The 14,937-nt window shown below is 41.2% G+C and overlaps 1 long non-coding RNA gene across 3 annotated transcripts in view; it reads right to left on the bottom strand.

Annotated features, from left to right (window-relative positions):
- Window positions 1-10,457: 10,457 nt before the first annotated feature.
- Window positions 10,458-14,937, bottom strand: part of LOC118352481 (uncharacterized) — a 32,415-nt gene continuing 27,935 nt past the window's right edge. For all 3 annotated transcript variants that reach the window (XR_007401548.1, XR_007401547.1, XR_004809664.2), the window contains one exon: window positions 10,458-10,795. This is a non-coding gene — a long non-coding RNA (uncharacterized LOC118352481). The remainder of the gene's footprint in view (window positions 10,796-14,937) is intronic.

A 14,937-nucleotide genomic window follows, 5' to 3' on the forward strand; every position in this document is an offset into this window, starting at 1 on the left:
GTGGTTGGTTTAAGTAGGGATACATGGTCCAAGTCCAGAATGGCCATTGGTAATTTTGCTGGCACCATTGAGTAAGGGGGCCCTCTTTGTGAAGCGTTGCCAAGTGGGTACAAATTATACCGGAGCTGCTGCTTGTCACCTTGTTCACTTTATTGGGAGACGCTGCCAAATAATGAAGCCACCACAGAGGAACATGATGCTGGGACATGGGGAAAGATATCACTGGGCATGTCTGACCTAGATTCTTCAGAGATTAGTTTCCAGTGAGAAGCAATACATTTTCTCCAGCACCTTATCCTCTTCTCTCTCTCTCTCTCTCTCTCTCTGTCCCATTAAAGGCACTTTGAATTGTTTTTTCACTTGCAGTTAAAAAAATCTTCATTCATGAAACCATCTCTCAAGAAAGGGGTGGAGTCAGGTGCAGTGAAGGAAGGAGGCCTGAGGACGAGGTGGGCCCAGGAGATGTCTTTGCCGAGGAAAGTCTGAAGCACCATAGCCAAAAGCACAATCTGGTTCCATTGGGCCCCTCTGTCCAACCTATTTAGATAGTTTTAGAAAATGGATAATTTCTCCTTCTAGCAAGAGGGCTTGCAGTATCTGATCACTTTTTTCATAGTATGGTAATGAGTTTTAGCAGATTCCTTCTCTTTGCCACATTTTTTTTAAAGGAGTGTAGAGAACTCAATTTTAATTTGAAGGATAAATTAATAATGAAATTCAGGACACACTGGGGGAGATATTTAGAGGAATGAGGCCACTTCCCCAATGCTCTTCAATTCATAGCACCTGGGAGGCCACCCTCTTAATTTTCATTCAGATCAGAAGTTACAAAATGGCAGCCCATGAGCTGTAGGTGTGCTACAGATGGGTTCTGTTTAGTTTGTAAAATATTGCCATTAAAAATTTTCACTCGTGTTTAGCAATTAGGAGATTTTATCTATATTCATAGATTCTTTTGAAAGAAATGGGAAGGTCCGTCCATACTGGACCCATTTACCTATTGGCAACTCCGGGCTGGAGGTGAGAAGCAGCTGCCCTGTTTAGATAAGTGTGAGTGCCCCAGTTTGCCACCATCTCCAACCAACTGTTCCATTCGCTTAGGTCCCCTGCCTTGACACCTGAAAGTATCTGATTTACTGGAAATATCTTAAATTCCCCCAGACACTTAGATCAGACTAAACCCCTGCCATGTTTATTCCACTATGGTTGATAAAATGATTCCTTGAACAGATAAGTTCAGAATCCTGGGGGTTTGTTCCTCTAAATATCTCCCCCAGTGTGGCCTGAATTTTCATTATTATTGCTCTCCAAGTTAAAATTGAGTTCTCTACATTCATTTAAAAAATATGAAAGAACCTGCTGAAACCCATTCACATCATATGAAGAACATAAGGAAGACTAGGGGAATGATGCCCTTAACCTTCTTTGGTTGATTTACTCTACACCCAAAGAATAGACACTTCTGGAGCTAGAGTGCCTGGGTTTGAACTCTCAGCTCTGCCCATCATGGTCTACATGCTCTTGATCAAGTTCATTAACTTTCTGTGCCTCAGTTTCCTCATTTGTACAAGGCACTATATTCTCTTCCTTTGTAAAGTATAATAGATTTTCATTGAATAGGGATGTTGGGAGGATTAACTGAGTTAAGGCACTTAGAACACTGCCTTGCACACAGTAAACCCTCAATAAATGGTGAACAAACTATATGCATATATTATATATGTTTATATATTTATATGTAAATTAAATTTTATATAAAGCCATATTTATAGAAATATCATTAGTCATGAAAAATTTATATGTTCTACATTTGTTTGTACCAAGTACATCTCTATAAGCAAATCCTGTTTTGTTTTGTTTTTTTAATCAGCTTCCATTATAAAAAGTAAAGTGTTGTTTTAGGGTTGTTTTAGGGGGTAAAAAATCCAGTAAGAAACTTTGGCTTAGGAAGCAATCAGACAATGATAAATCTCATGAGGCCCTGGGCATTCTTATTCTGCACTGTATATTTTTCCTTCACTAATTACGATTCCCCTAAACACATGCTTCTGATGAGAGTGTAAATTGCTACAAGCTTTTTAAAAAATGCAATAAAGCAATTTTTAAAAAATATCAATTATAAGCCAATAGCTCTTGAGCACAAGATCTTCACCATATAGAGAATTATTAAATGGGGTAATATTAAAGCTCAACATGGTTTTCTCTTCTTTACAGAGTCAGAGTTTGAGCAATTGAGCCAGATTCATAGAAATATCCTTTATTATACGGAATTGATATGTTCCAGTAAACATGAATCAATCCCTATAAAAGGAATCCTCTTTTCTCATTAATAGCGTCTAATAAAAATAAGTTATGTGTTCCCAAGGTATAAGTAATTCTGGTGGGAGGGTTTTGCTTGGAAAGGAATTAGGGTCTAGATGTCCAGGCATTTTCCTGTAAGGAGGCAGGAGAGCCTCTGGAAGCCCTCAGGCTCAGAAATCAGATGTCTTGGGTTCAAATCCAGAACCACCACTGATAGGTTGTGTGATTATGGACAAGATTAACCTCTCAAAGTCTCAATTTCCTGCAAAGTGACAGTGATCATCTTATTACCCATCTCAAGGATGATTGCAAAGTGGGATAATATGGGAAAGGACCTTGTTGAAGACCTAGCAATTAATAACTGGCTATTATTCACGTAAAGCTGATACTGCTATAAATTGCCTTCAAAGCACCTTATGATTCTAGGATCATATCAGTCATACATTCCCTTCCCTATTTTCATGGATACCAGAAATTACTTCCATGCCAGGCAATGTCCTGGCATTATATAGCCCCTATAATACCCCCTCTCCTTTTTTCTTGTTCTCTATGTGCCAATAATGGTATGTCATATTACCACATGATGGTCTTAAAGGCTTCTCTCTCAAAAATAAATGGTGTTTGGGCTTTTGAAAAAGCTGAAATTTCAGATATCTTAAAAATATTTTCTTAAAAACAATGACCTGTGCAAGGCTATTATGTGTTGAAGGTCGGGTTCCACAGGAAGCAGACTCTGTAACAGAGATTAGCATGTTGGGTGCTTTGAAGATCAATAGCTGTGGGAGGGTGAAGGGACCAGAATTGGGCTGTGAGACAGTCACAGCAAAGGTCTCAGCCCATTCAGGGCAACTCTGGAGCTGGGAGGGCACTGAGGAGTGATTCTCACCTAGAGCAAAGGAGCCAGGCATGTATAATCCTGGGTTAACTAGTCTTTGCATGCAGGCTGCTCAAGTAAGGAGACAGGACCCTGGATGAGGGACTCTCTTCTGCAAAGGACGGTTGTGGCGGTGGAGGTGCAGAGTGTGGAACCCGACTGAGATGTCAGTCAACACTTCCAGCAGCTGCCAGAAGGATGCTTCAGTCCCAAAGGAGAGGATCTGGGTGGTACACCTCAGGTTCCCCTAAAATCTGTCCCTGTGCCACTTTGTATAAAGGAAAAGCAAATGGGGCAAGCCCCAGCCACTTCAGCCTGTCCCAAGGTAGCAGCTCACAGTCATGGTCTCCCTCCTTCTATCCATCCTAGATTGCTCTGACCCTCAGCGAGCACCTCTGTCGATCTGGATGATTTACCTAGTGGTGTGACCAGCCCCTCCAAGTGCCAGAGCTCCTAGGCACCCTGCCCTTCTCAGGCTGTATCTGTGCATTTGCCCACTTGCCTTCAAAAGTAGGCAAAATTCATCGATATGGTGGGCCCCTCCATCTTCACAGGACTTATTTCCCACTCTCTTGAGCACATGTGACTTACCAAGGCCTCCCACTTCTTGTTCATCTGATCTGATCAACAGGATGCTGTCAATATGGTGAACCATCGTGATGTACTTTGAAATGTGTAGATTAGTCCAGGTCACGTTGGCATACATGGGCTGGGTCCTGATGCTCATTTGGCATATCGCTTTATTATTCTCTATGGGGCAAGACTGCAAGAGTATGCTGGTGTTCAAGTGAATTCAAACTACTTCTCATTCTCCTTTCCAAGAGGGATAAAAAAGAAAACCTCATATTCACAAGACCAGTGGCAGCATGCCATGTGCCTGAGACCATGGGAGTTTAATCTAAGATGCTACTTCTGACACAGCAGCTAGAATAGGGCTATTGCACTGCAGGAGTCCACTTCATCCTCCAGGATGCCTTTACCTTTGAAGGAACCCTGGTAGGGATTATTGCCTCTAGGATGTTAGGTTTTTAAGGGAGGCATGATTTCTGCTGTCTCTGCGAGGGAACAATGTTATTTTGGATTGGCCATGTTGGCTGCAGGGAGGAGGCAATTTCAAATGTTTCCACTTCATCTTCCCCCCCTACAATAGCTCTTACCCAAAAGGCCAAGGAACCAACGTGGCTGTTCGGTGAACTGCCAAGTATATCCATCAAAATTACACATTTGGAGACTGAAGAAATAAGTACAAGGTTTGTCCGTGGACCTGGTAGACTCATACTGAGCCAGGTTCAATTTATTAACTGATTCTTATAAGTCCCTAATCTACTGAGGGACCACAGTGACACTTCAGGTCCCAGATACTAATGACAGCTTGAACTCTGCATCCGTCAGTCCTTGGAATATTTGAAGCATTTGGATGTTTGCCTTTCTCCAGGGTAGGATTACCCAGGGTAGTGACTGACCATGGGAAAGGACGCAGGAACTCATTGCTGTATGTTTGCCACAATGTTGCAGGATCTACCTCCTGGGTACTCACCTCTCCCTCCAGCAATATGTTCTGAGTTTGAAAATGGGCTCAAGAGTAAAAACTGAGCAAGAGGTTACAAATGCCTATTGGAGAAGCAGCCCTTAAGCCTCCCTGATCACCCATGCTGGCTTTCTTTTGCTTATAGATTAAGCAGTATCCTCCTTGGCTGTCCTTGCAAACAGAGGAAAAGAATTGAAACCAGAATGTGGAGGATTCCTCACTGCAGTTGAGGAAAACCCAATTGTTGGCTTAAATTTTCTATTTGGGTTCTCACCACTGATCTAATTTGGATTTCCTAATAGATTCATTTGAAGTTGTTTTCTATCATTTTACTCACAGCTGGAAAACTCTACTGGATTGGTGCATGAAAGGGGTTCAGTCTGTTATTTTCAAAATTTGTTCTATTCTGACTAATCAGGTGGGAGAATATAATTCTTGCCAGGAGAGGAGCTGAAATCCCTCCTCTGATTAGAATGATGGGCCAGAAGCTTCTCTGCTTCCTCCTTTGTTATGTGCATGTCACCAGAGCGGGGATTTTCCCAGTAATCTTGGCTGCCATCTTGGGGAGGTGAGATCATTGAGCAGTGGGGGTGTGAGAGAGTTAGGTGCTGTGGGCAACAACAGCTTCAGAGAATATTCTGGATTGAGGTAGTGGGTCAGAAAAACACCTGTAGGCAAAAGCTCTTTTGTACATGTGCAGGCAGCACCTGGGAAGAGTCCGGGGTTGGGGGAGCCTTGGAAAGCCTCAGCCAGCAAAGCAGGAGGCCAATGCAATAACATGACGTTGGTCTCATCAAGCTGCTGCTGAGGTTTGCTTTGGGGTGAATTATCTCAATGGCTAGAACAAGCAGCTTAAGCCAAGTTCACCAGCTAATTGCTTGGTCCTTATCTTCATTTCACCAGTGTGGACAGAACCTTGGCTTCTTGCCCAGGAGATCCACGTTTCTACCATAATCAATCAACAGGGCTGAAATCCCACAAGCGACTGTCCCTTTCTTCGAGATGGCGATTTCTTCAGCCCTGTCCTTCCTTCACCCCCAAATTCCTTTCTTCCTTCGAAGGTGTCATCAACATTTTAATAGACTGGTAAGATCCAAAGTTTCCCCAGGTTAGCCTTCATTTTCTACTTGTATTTTTCCTATGGTCCAAAATTTATATACATAATATGCATTATATATTTACTATATACTTGTAGAATGAATTATATGTTTAAGTATCTTTCTTTATTATATCATCTTAGATCATAACTATAAATACATAAACTATATTTTAGGTTACTAACTATAGTATAGATATATATTATACATAAATAGTATGTTATAAATAAATACAAATATGTATTTTATTTACATAATACACATTCCATATTTATTTGAGACCTAGTGCCAGTACTCAGCTGAACTCACCCATTAAGTCCCACCCCACATTATCACTTCCTCCTCTATAAAGATGCTCCCAACTTCCCTGGACTGAGGTTCTCCCTTCCCTGTGTGCTCCTTGCCCCCTGGACTGTACCCTCCTTGAACACTTACCACAATTATTTGAATTTAAAAATCTGTATCTTTTTTCGTGGGCTTGAGCTCTTTCTGATTATAATTGGATCACATTAAACCAAGCATCCTTAGTACCAATCCTCAGCACTCTAGTGACACTCGATGTTTGTGGAAAGAATGAAATTATTTCAATGCCTGGCTAGCAGAAAACATGAAGCAGACGTGTGGTGAGTGAATAAAGAAGGAACAAATTAATAGAGGAGCATGGTCAGGGGCCCAAAGTGGATCAATCCATGGTGAATACGTGTAGGACCCAGGTAAGAGAACACTCCAAGCCTCATTTGCTATGTATCTATCTCAATAATAAAAGTCACAAAAGAAGCAGACTGACAAACTTGTTGAATAAAATATTCTCTCTTCCTGTCTTGATGAATACATCTTTATAACCAAAAGGGGGAAAGACACAAGAAAAGTTACATTTTAAGTGTGCCTAGAAGTAGGCAAAATATCAAAGATGTTCAAGTCTAATAAATATTGTAAATATTGAGGTATTCTATTGAGGGGTTGATAATTTGGGGATAAGTAACAAAATAAAGACAAATATAATCCATAAATCATATACATCTAACCTATCCCATTTCTTTTTCCTGCTTTCATTTCAGCAAAAGCAAAGGGTTTTTTGTCATGCTTGAGTTTTTCCACATAATTTATGTTTTATTGACAGTAATGCCAGGTTGCAGAATCTCTCTTGGATGACTAAATTTTTTTGGGTTTTTTTAAAGATTTTATTTGAGAGAGAGCACACAAGCTGGAGTTAGGGCAGAGGGAGAAGGAAAAGCAGACTCTCTGCTGAGCGAGGAGCCTGACTAGGGGCTTTATCCTAGGACCCTGGGATTATGACCTGAGCTGAAGGCAGCCACTCAACCAACTGAGCCACCCAGCTGCCCCAAGGTTTGGATCTTTTTTTTTTTTTAAGATTTTATTTATTCATAGAGACAGAGAGAGAGAGAGGCAGAGACACAGGCAGAGGAGAAGCAGGCATCATACAGAGAGAGCCCGATGTGGGACTCCATCCAGGGTCCCCAGGATCACGCCCTGGGCCGCAGGCGGCGCTAAACCACTGCGTTTGGATCTTTTTATGTAGAAACTACTTTCAACCCGGAGCAGCACAAATATATAAAAGCTTACATGTACAAGAATATTGAGTGCAGCAGTTGATTGCTGTTAGTGGTTCATGATGACAAAAATAGAAATAAATGGGCCCATCACTATGGGAATGGTTGAATAAATTTTGGCACAGCTGCACCATATTATATAGCCGCTTAAGGGAATAGATAGGAGCTGTATCAGTTGACTTGGAGGGATTTCCAGGAGATATTATTCCTAACAAAAGCTGGATGTACAGAAATGTGTATAATTCATCTCATTTCCATAAGATAGACAATGACAAAAACCTACATGTGTATGTGTATTTTACAAATTTCTGTAGGATGTTTGAGCATGGAGATAAGAGTAGAAGGAATCACACTGATGGTTAACGTGGATTTTCTGTGTGTATGTATGGAGGGGGTGGCGATGCAGGTTGTAAAAGTGATGTAGATATGAAAAGAAAAAAGTAAAATCTTGCTAAAAAGAACACCCTGTATCTAATTTGATCTCACTTGTTCAATATTCTGTATGCATTTGTGTGGAAGATGGGAAATCAGAGGGAAAGTAGACAATCACAGTTATTGAGATATAGGTGTGATCACAGATATATAATTGTCTGGAAAAATACTGTGATATCATCCCATTTCATTCACAGCAAATAAACAACCTAAAAATCCTGTTTATAAATGTCTCTGTGTTTAAAGGGATGAACAAGGAGAGAAATATGGGAAGACAGGCACCCAGCCGTTAACACCAATTCCCTCAGGGAACAGAGTAAGAGATAGAGCCAGACAAAGGTAGTTTCTTCTTGATACATCTTAGTGTTGTTCTACTGGTTACAACCTAAACTTTAATGTGCTGCTTTTGGGGGCACCTGGGTGGCTCAGCTGGTTAAGCGTCTGCCTTCCACTCAGGTCATGATCTCAGTTAGGGTCCTGAGATCCAGCCCCATATTGGGCTCCCTGCTCAGTGGGGAGTCTGCTTCTCCCTCTTCCTCTGTGCTCTCTCTCCCTGCCTCTGTGCTCTTGCTCTCCCTCAAGTAAGTCAATAAAATCTTTTTTTAAAAAAACTAATATGCTGCTTTTGTAATTGGAGAAATAACAAATAAGGTCTTTTCTAAAAAATGGAAATCCGGGGCACCTGGATGGCTGAGTGGTTGAGCACCTGCCTTTGGCTCAGGGCTTGACCCCGGTCCGGATATCGAGTCCCACATCGGGCTCTCCACAGGGAGCCTGCTTCTCCCTCTGCCTATGTCTCTGCCTCTTTCTATGTCCCTCATGAGTAAATAAATAAAATCTTAAAAAAAAAAAAAAAGGAAATCCTTGAAGAGCTGGACTTCATCCTGATACTGTCACTTAACATGTCTATTTCCTTAGGTAGGTTCCTTAAGAAGTAGGATGCCTAGGTGGCTCAGTTGGTTAAGCATCGGTCTCTTGATCTTGGCTCAGCTCATAATCTCAGGGTCATGAGTTCGAGCCCCACATCAGGCTCTGTTCTGAGTGTGAAGCCCACTTAAGATTCTCTCTCTCCCTCTGTCCCTCCACGCCCCCCCCCCCCCCGCCGTGAGCACTTGTACACTCTCTCCCTCCAGGGGCACATGGATGGCTCAATCAGTTGGGTATTTGACGTGATCTCAGTTCAGCTGTCGTCTCAGGGTCATAAGTTCAAGCCCTATGTTGGGCTCCATGCTGGACGTGGACCTTATTTAAAAAAAAAAGTTTCAAGGTGGTTAAATAAAACTAAGTCTGAAGGAAGTAAAAAATAGGTCTGGCACATTTGACTTTGGGACCATGTAGATATTTTATCTTATTAAATTATCAAACTAAAATTTTAAACTTTTTAAAACTAAACTAGAAAAACAATTTATATGCATGAAAAGTGAAAGGAAATAAATGAACCTAACTGTGCATCTAGTTAGCATAATCATGGCACAATCACACAGGGAGGAGCTGTTTCTTTAAAACTCTGGTGATTTGACTGGACATCACTCATGAGATATACTCTAAGGACAAAAGGAACTATAAAAAAATGTTTTAACTGCTTTCTGTGACCATATTGGTGGTAATAGCATTTGAATTGATATTCTGAGATTGCTCTCTGTCTAGTAGAGAACAAACAGAATGAGGAATGTGGTATTGAGAACTTAGACTTTTTGGCATGGTTGGAAGAATACAATTTTTAAAATCAATGAAGTTAAGTAAAAACCCTGTAATCCTAAAGTACAGCATGGGGAACACAGTCAATAATATTGTAATAATGTTGTGTGGGGACAGATGGTAACCGCACTTAACGTGGTGAGCATTTCGTAATGTAGGTAATTGGCATATCACTATGCTGTATACCTAAAACTACTATAATACTCTATGTCAACTATATGTCAATAAAAGAAAAAGGGGAGGGGGAACCCTGTAATCCTAACCTGAATTGAAAGAAGAGTCAGAGTACATCTATATTTAAAAAAATTAAATCAGGGCAGCCCCGGTGGCTCAGCGGTTTAGTGCCGCCTGCAGCCTAGGGTGTGATCCCGGAGACCCTGGATTGAGTCCCACGTCAGGCTCTCTGCATGGTGCCTGCTTCTCCATCTGCCTGTGTCTCTGCCTCTCTCTGTGTATCTATGAATAAATAAATAAATAATCTTTTTTAAAAAAAATTTAAATCAGCAATGCATTTGAACCTCACAAAAGAAAGATATCCAATCAGATGCCACCTAATAGATTTATACAATACAACCTGCAAAGTGGTCTTGAAAATCAAATCTGAATCTGATCAAGCCTCCTGATCTCACTTCCAATCTACATGAAATACAGGGACCGGGGACACACTGAGGTCGCAATCAGAAGAAATTCGGAAAAAGAAAAAAAAAAAAAAAAGAAATTCGGGTTATGGGAAGCTCCATGTGACAAAGATCCCAGTCTCTACCACAAAGATGTGCAAGGAACAAAAAGAGGCAGAGGGGAAACCACAGATTAAAAGAGACATAAGAAAAAAAAAAGAGAGAGACATAAGAGATTTATCAATTAATTGCAACTTGTGGAGCTTCTTTAGATCCATTTTTTTTTACGCAAAAGAACAAGATATTTGACAATCAGGAAATGTAAATGCAGACTAGATATTTGATAATACTAAGAAATTACATTTATTTTTTTAGATGGGGTAAGATATTGGGTTTTTTTTAAAGAGTATACATCTTTAAGCTATATACATACAAGTATTTAGAAATAAAATTATATGATGCTAGTATACATCTTGAAATAATTGAAGTGAGGGAACACTGGTGGGAGAGTAAAGATACAATAATATTGATTACATACTGGGGATCCCTGGGTGGCTCAGCAGTTTGGCGCCTGCCTTTGGCCCAGGGTGTGATCCTGGAGTCCCGGGATCGAGTCCTGTGTCGGGCTCCTTGCATGGAGCCTGCTTCTCCCTCTGCTTGTGTCTCTGCCTCTCTCTCTATCATGAATAAATAAATAAAATCTTTAAAAAAATATTGATCACATACTGATAATTTTTGAAACTGGTGTGTATACTACATTCATTATATTATTCCATTTTTATATATAATTATAAATGTTCACAATAAAAAGTATATCTGTACATACTTAAATGTATTTGTATATGTGTGTATATATATATATATAATTATTTTTAATAATCCCAAAGTGGCAATAGCCCAATATCAACAACAGAATAAATGAATTAAGGCATATCATACAATGAAATACAACATAGCAATGAAAATAAACTATAGCTGCATGAAGATGTACTTATGAATCTTATTTGAATAAAAAAAACTAGATGCAACAGAACACACATTGTGTTTCCATTCACATATAAATCAAAAACATTCAAATACTAACCTATAATAGGGCGCCCTGGGTGGCTCAGTCAGTTAAGTGTCTGATTCTTGATTTTGGCTCTGAGATTGAGCTCCAGGTGGGGCTCTGCACTGGGCATCTGCTTGAGATTCTCTCTCTCCCTCTCCCTCTGCCCCTCACTACATATGCATGCTCTCTCTCTCTCTCGAAAGAAAGAAAGAAAGAAAGAAAGAAAGAAAGAAAGAAAGAAAGAAAAAAGAAGAAAAAATTAATCTAAGGTGTTATAAATTAGTATAGAGGCTACCTTTGGGAAACAGCACAAAGATATGATTGGGAAGGAGCACGAGAGGTCTTATATCACTAATACACTTTTTTTCTATTTGGCATACAGTGTTTAGTTTCAGATGTTTGACATAGTGATTCAACAACTGTATACAAGGACACCTGGGTGGCTCAGGGGTTTAATGTCTGCCTTTGGCTCAGGGCATGATCCCGGATTCCCAGAATCGAGTCCTGCATCAGGCTCCTTGCATGGAGCCTGCTTCTCCTCCCTCTGCCTGTGTCTCTGCCTCTCTGTCTCTCATGAATAAATAAAATCTTTTAAAGAAACCACAACTGTATACCAATATTCAGTGGTCAACATGGCAAGTGTAGTCACTTTCTATCACTGTACAACATTATGACAATATTATTGACTATGTTCCCTATACCATTGTTTTAACCTCATGACTTATTTTGTGACCGGATGTTTGTGGCTCTTAATCCCCTTCACTGATTATGCCCATCCCCCACCCACCTCCCTTCTGGCAGCCATCAGTTTGCTCTCTGTATTTATGGGTCTGCTTCAGCTTTGGTTTGTTCCTTTGTTTTGTTTTTTAGGTTCCACATATATGTGAAGTCATATGGTGTTTGTCTTTGACTTATTTCACTTAGCGTAATTCCCTTTAGGTCCACTCATGTTGTTGCAAATGACAAGAGTTCATTCTATTTTATGGCTGAATAATATTACATTATATATAATATATATATATACATGTGTGTGTATATATATATACACACACACACACACACACCATATTTTCTTTTTCCATCCATCTATGGAAGAGCACAGTTGCTTCTATATCTTGGCTATTATAAATAATGCTACAACAAACATAGGGGTACATATATCTTTTCAAGCTGTTGTTTCCATTTTCTTTGGGTAAATACCCAGAAGCGGAATTTCTGAATCTTATGGTAATTCTATTTTCAATTTTTTTGATGAATCTCCCTACTGTTTTCAACAGTGGCTGCATCAATTTACATTCCCACCAACAGTGTGCAGGGGTTCCCTTTTTTCCACATCCTTGCCAACACTTATTATCCCTTATCTTTTTTTTTTAAGGGGGAGAGAAAGTGTGTACAGTGGCTGGAGGGGACAGAGGGAGAAGGGGAGAGAGAGAAGCAGACCACCCACTGAGCACAGAGCCCAACATGGAGCTCAATCTTACAACCCTGAGAACATGACCTGAGCCGAAATTAAGAGTAAGACACTTAACCAACCAAGCCACCCTAGTGCCCCATTCCTTGTCTTTTTGATACTAGCCACTAACACTTTATTTCTTAACCAGAGAGGAATACACAGAGGTCTATTAACTTTCAGATAACTCATTGAGCACTTATGATTTATGAACTTTCTGTATGTACGTTATACTTCAATAAAAAAATCAAAAGTATTAACATAAAGGAAAAAACACACTCCAAATGAGTCTGTTTGAGGAACTTACCTTTTGTAGCGCCTCATTTTTACTTTTGAAATTGAGAACTTGGATGAGTCAAGGTCAGGTACCCAACAGGAGGGTGTAGTGGCTACAATAAGAACTATGCATGCTGGAATGGGTCAGAGTGGGCTGGAAGCAGGAACCCAGTCACCAGTAGGAAATGGCTGTTCAAACCAGAGTTGTAAGGACAGTGAAAGGTTAAAGGTTGGTGGGAAGGAAAGGCTAGGCCACCAAAAGGTTGTGTGGCATGTTCTGGCTGCGCTCTCTATTGAGGAGGTACAGTGGGATGGAAAGGCTTCAAGGCAGTGAGCAACCCTGGGGCTTATAGCACAGAGATCAGAGCTGGACCATAGCGTGTCTTCCCAAGGCAGTCAGTAGGGTGTGTTCAGATCTAAATGAGTGTTACCCAGGATGAGCTGGGGAAATGGAGATCTGTTAACATAGATGTATCCTGCTGAAAATGGGTTAAAAATCAGAGTAGGATATCCGGGCTGAATTGGGGTTGGTGCGGGGAGGGCGGTTGGTAAAGACTTGGAGGCATTGTAGTTGATGGAGATTGCTTGTGTTGGTCATTGGATAAGGGGAGATGGGAGGTGGGTATCCAGCTTTTTTTCAGATACAGGGTCAATGTGGCCAAGCTATAGGACTTTAACAAAGCTAAAATTTACTGTAGTAGGGCCTTTGCCTGCTGGTCAGATCTTGAAGGCAGAGAACCCTGAGCTCAACCACCAACACTTCAAAGAGGCTCAGGTTGAGAATTAGAGAGACCTGTGTTCAAATCCTTGCTCTGTGACTTAACAGCCAAGTGAGTTTGGGCAAGTCATTAAATTTTCCAATGGCTTAGTTTCATCATCTATAAGATGAGCACAATAATAGCTACTTCACAGTGTGGATGGAGGAAGAAATAAAAGGAAATGCAGGCCAGGAGCCTGACATTGACCAACTATCATTCCATAAGTGGTAGCTACATCTAGAATACCAATTCCTGTGAGCATCAGAGGGTAGATATTATGAAGTCTACTTTGGCAACTCTGCCAGGATTTGGAATGTTTCCTGATTTCTTAGCTATGCTCAGGATAGATGAGATGCTGGGCTAAGCAGCTTCAGCCTAGTGAGCTGAGACTATTTTGTTAGTTGGGGCTCTGTGAAGGGTTTTGCAGATTCTCAGGCACAGTCCCCAAGATGCCCTCCCTTGAGGAACAGCCTCTTTTTTAAGGAGCAGTCCCTGCCATCCATTCTGGGAGGGAGTTTCTGGCATGGCATGACCTCAGTGCTAGGCCTGTCATCTTCTGCAGCTTCCTTTGGCCCTAGTCCTTTTGGGGATTCCCTGAAGCTGGGTAAAGTGAAAGTGCCCTTTGAGGCTCCCTTCCCCACTCTGAACTGTCCTGAAGCAGCCCACGGCCAGCACTGCAGGGCCGGCTGGAGAGGGGAGCCTCTCCAGTAGCCAGAGGATGCTCCAGTCAGCCAGCCACCTCTTGCTTCCCGAAGGCTCACCTCTCACCTCCTCACCGTTCTCTGAACTCCCTCTGCACTGTCTACAGGCTGCTTCCGGCTGAGCCTCCCAAGACAAAGCAGGAACTCACACTCAGCCACATCTCCTCCCACCCACCCCAATCCTGCTGCGTCTTCACTAGCAGTTTTCTTTCAGATAATGATCATTTAGTCCAACCAGTTCATTTTACCACATCATTGGATGGGTGTGGCCTCCAGAAAATTCAGAATAAGTGTGGGTGCAAGACATAAACACAGCTCCTAATATTCATGGCATATGCATACAGTGACCAGGATTTCAAAATTAGATTCTGTTTTAGTGATGGGCTTTTTTCTTGGCCGTGTGATGTCAGGGTAAGTAATGATTGAAATGTGAGTGTTGTCAAATGTTTTCCCACCCTCTGCTCATTAAGGAGGATTCTGACTCGTACTACTTAGGTTCTTATCCTCCTCCACCTTCTGAGGGGAATCTTGTCTTGCTAGACCAGTTCTTGGGCTTTTGTGACAGGTAATTATAAGACCATAA

This window comes from Canis lupus, chromosome 13, assembly GCF_003254725.2.
Source record: "Canis lupus dingo isolate Sandy chromosome 13, ASM325472v2, whole genome shotgun sequence".
In the NCBI taxonomy this organism is placed as follows: domain Eukaryota; kingdom Metazoa; phylum Chordata; class Mammalia; order Carnivora; family Canidae; genus Canis; species Canis lupus.